The sequence below is a fragment of the Choloepus didactylus genome (genome assembly GCF_015220235.1).
Source record: "Choloepus didactylus isolate mChoDid1 chromosome 26 unlocalized genomic scaffold, mChoDid1.pri SUPER_26_unloc2, whole genome shotgun sequence".
NCBI classification, from domain to species: domain Eukaryota; kingdom Metazoa; phylum Chordata; class Mammalia; order Pilosa; family Megalonychidae; genus Choloepus; species Choloepus didactylus.
In genome coordinates this window covers 1826163-1830590 of record NW_023637615.1, presented here as the reverse complement: position 1 = coordinate 1830590, position 4428 = coordinate 1826163, and the positions used below count along the sequence as shown (strand labels likewise).

Below are 4428 nucleotides of genomic sequence, written 5' to 3'. Positions count from 1 at the left end.
AATCTTAAGTAGTACCATTGACAAAATCACAAACTTCAGCTACTTGTTCAAAATGGTAGAAATCCTTGGTTAAATTAATTTAAGGAGCAAAAATCTCCTATATGAGCAAAGATTTTTGATATGGTAAGCCACCTGACACAAGCATAACTTTAAACAGATGAGTCTATTATTTGAAGAAAGTTTGTTATGTCTCTAAAATATAATTATGGTCTATTTTTCATTTGTTTTCTTAGTATTAAATGAGCTACATGATTCATGCAAATACTATTTTATATTTCTTTCTCCGTAAAAGTATTCCATGTTGACCTGAAACAAAACGTGCAACCTTGAACCAAAAGTGTGGGGAGAATAAGGTGTATTGCTTAATTTTAGACTGAGCTGAATGAACTCTCTCACTGCTTTTTTTCCAAAATACAAATATTTTACACATGCACAAAAAAAGCACAGTCTTAAAATATACAGCAAGGTTTTCCTAAAAACTTGTCTTTAAAATCATATTTAAGGCATATATTTTGATTAACCCCCAAGCTTATAAAAGATAGCTGGGTATTAATTGCATATTGCATATCTTCTCCAACATTAAGAAAAAATCAAATTATGCTTTTGGATCTAGATTGGAGATAAAGAAACTTTACCCCAAAAAAGAGTTGTAGGAAGAAAGGTACTTAATATGTGATACATGCTTTCTTCATTTTCTGTTCAGATTTAGGAACCTTACTAGTAGAACATTACTCCTTGGGTTCAACTATAGATTTCCATCAATTTTCAAAAGATCCTAAGTGACATAGCAGATGTGATTTTTGCTCTCATTCCAACATCTTGGGAATATGTTCCAAATTTATGGTAGACTGGGCAGACAAAATTTATAAAAGAGGATTGTAGAAACCTCAAGTTCATCATGGAATTTGGGAGAATGTGGTAAAAATGAGATGATGGAGTTAGGGTTAAAATTATAGAGTGCTTTCATATCTGGAGCCAAAGTATTGTCATTATTGTTTAAAACAAAATGAAAATGTTGAAACTATTAAAACAGATAAAGTAAATAAAGGAGGAGTGATGCGTCCCTAAATTATTTCTGTTTCAAAGGACAGATTAAAATAGGAAATCATTATGTTAACAAGCATTTATTGAGCACCTGCAATGGTATGGAATCCGGTAGAGTAAAGAAACTTTGTTCTTGTTTCTTGATATTAACCATGGAGTCTTATCATTAGAATGAGAATGACTATAAAGAAGGAAAATTTTAATGAAAACAGCAAAATCAGAAGGGGAATATGATTCTGGAGAGTGAAGGAAAGTCAGCAACTTTGGATATACATTTGTATAGATAATATTGAATTTGAGTTTTCAGTAGTGTTCATTGACTTTGGAAATTTACTGTGATTAACCAGCTTATGGAAAACACTACAGCCCTTAATTAACATCAAATTTTACTGAGCCATTGCCACAATCCGATTTATGTATGTACACACTCACAAAACTGGTCCATGTTTTAATTTTTAAACATTCTTACAATGAAGACAAAGAAGTGCTAACATTTCAGGTGATGAAATCAGGAATAAGGGATTATTTATTTTATAATGAAGAATTTCATTTTCACAAAAAAAAAAAAGAAAATTTTTTTCATCTCATCAATGACATGATTTCCACATTGAATATTAAAATATTTCATAAAATGAAATCAAAATTCATTTTATACAAATTTATATATGTTAATAAGATTAAAAAATTTGTTATATTTAATGTTACTTTTTGATGACCTTACCATTTATTGAAAGCCAGAAACCTGGACTGGTGTTTTCAAAAAATAAACATTCCTATATAAAGAAGTGCATGTTTCTGGATACATATATATTCATGTATGGGAGTACTTATGTATCCATATTGATGGCTATAACTTACATATAAAGGATGCACAAATTATTAAGTTATTTAAGAAACCATTATCCAAATAAAAATAAATAATACTGCTAGTCTTTATTATCCCTATGCTTAGATTTAAAAAAAAAATAATTTATATAAACAAAAAATATCAGTCAAAAGTAAACTATATTGTTAAATATATATTGTTTGTGCTTGGCTAAATAAAGATTACATTTTAAAAATTTAAATATAAGTGATGTTTCAACTTTTACAATATGGGTAAATGTTTTTTAAGAATTTCATGAATTATTATTTTTGAAGTCTTAGAATTAGCACATTTCATTTTCAATCATCTTAATCTGAATGAAAACAAATGCAAGGAAATCAAGTTCCACAGTCCATTCATGCATTCAATGCATATTATTGAACAACTGATAGATGCCAGACACTGTCTAGGCATTTGGTTTGGAGTAGTGAAAATAAAACAAAGCTCTCCCACCATGAAACTTAATTTCTGAGTAAGAATGACAATAAAAAATAAAGACACTTAAGATATTTTTTCATATGCTAGAAAGTGAAAATGATTTGTATAAAACTAAAGAAAGTAGAAAAAGTTACAAGACTTTGAATGGTGGCAGAGCATGTGTTTTTAAGTGTGTCTCTTGGCAGACTGCACTGAGAAGATGATAATTCATCAAAACCAGCCCAAAGAAGAATATGGAATTCATATTTTCAGATTACAGGGATTCAACAGCCCACTCAATATTCCAAATACCATTAGTTAACTCAGATAACTGTCTGTAGAATATGCCCACATTTGACAGTTTTTGGCTTGGTTTTGAATTATGCACTTCAGCTCTCATTTTGATATGTGGGTATTTGTAATAAGTCTTCTTTTTACAATACTTTTTCTTCCTTTTCTATTCATCTCATTATTTTTTTTTTCTTTTAGGTATAGGGTGGAGATTAAGGATGGGATATGAGAATCACACTTTCAACAGTGACTTCATCCTCTTGGGACTTTTCTTTCCAAACAAGTCTGGTCTTCTTTCCCTTTATAATTGTCATTTTTATTATGACTATAACAGAAAATGCAGTTATGAGACACCTTATACACAGGGGCATATATCTCCATACTCCTATGTATTTCTTGCTCAGCCATCTCTCTTTTATGGATCTCTTACACATTACTAACATTGTTCCCAAAATGTTCACTTACATTCTGTTGGGCAGGAAAACAATTTCATTTGCTTGTGGCTTCTAGATATTTCTGTCACCCTGCTGGGTGGTTAGTGCATGCTCCTGGCAGCCATGTCTTATGACTGCTATGTAGCCATCTGTTATTCACTATTCTATCCTATTCTTATGAATGAGCATGTCAGCATTGTCATGTCCAGAGTGTCCTGGCTCATTTGTTTTATCAACTCCACAGTTCACACAGCTTATGTACCCCATCTCTCCTTCTGTGTTTCAAGGGCCATTGAACACTTTTTCTGTGAATTCCCAGCCATGTTCAAGTTGTTCTGTACAGACACATCATGCTACAAATGAAGACTTTTTGTAATTGTTATTAACTTCCTGCTCATACCTTTCTCCATTATAACAGCTTATGTCCAAGTTCTCCCCACCATCCTCCAAATGAAATCATCAGAGGCAGAGAAAAAGTCATTTTCTACTTGTTTCTTCTACACAATTTTGGTCCTAATGTACTATGGGTCAACTATTTTTACATACATCCTACAACAGTCAAGGCCAGGATAAGTTTTTTTGGCAACATTTTATACCATCCTTATACCCACACTCAACACTATCATTTACAGTTTTAGGAATAGAAATGTTTGGCAGCAATGAAAAGTATATTCTAAAAGAATTTTCTGCAGAAAAAGAATATGGAAAATGCTTGAAAAGTGTGCTCTCCTTAGTCAATATCTAAAGGATATCCATTATTAGTTTCCTCTGTGAAGAATATCAGAATTTTATTTATAACCTGACTGCCAAATTTTTATTCTCCAAGTGTGAAAATAAGAGGATATTTTAGAAAACACTGATTTGCTATACTTAAGAATTCTATGCATATAAAATACATGTGCACTTATATGTAAATATGTACTATGTTTGTGGTAAATCAAGTTACTGAATCTTTGCCAGTAACAATATACAATAATTAAAAATAATATTTTGCTATACATGTTTATCCAAATAATCATGACTATATTTAACAATATCTCCTTGTAACTCAACATATATTATCTTTAAGAAGAAAATAAATAACTTTATTAAGAAATTACTTAAATAATTTTATTAAAAGTGAAAACTTGAAAATGTATTGAGGTAAATATTCACGTTAATTTTATTATATCAGGTTTACTGTTTTATATTAAATAAATATCATAATATACACAATACAAAATATGAATATATTACATTAAACTTAAAGCTTTGAAAAGCAATTACTTTGTCTTTCCAAATTTGAAATTGTAAAACAACATGGATATTAAATGATAATATTTGTGTAAATTTGCCATCATAATGTAATGTAGATGCTCATGAAATATGGCATGAAAC

At 30.1% G+C, this 4428-nt stretch overlaps 1 pseudogene; it reads left to right on the top strand.

Annotated features, from left to right (window-relative positions):
* Positions 1 to 2835: 2835 nt before the first annotated feature.
* Positions 2836 to 3728, top strand: LOC119525769 (annotated as a pseudogene).
* Positions 3729 to 4428: the final 700 nt, after the last annotated feature.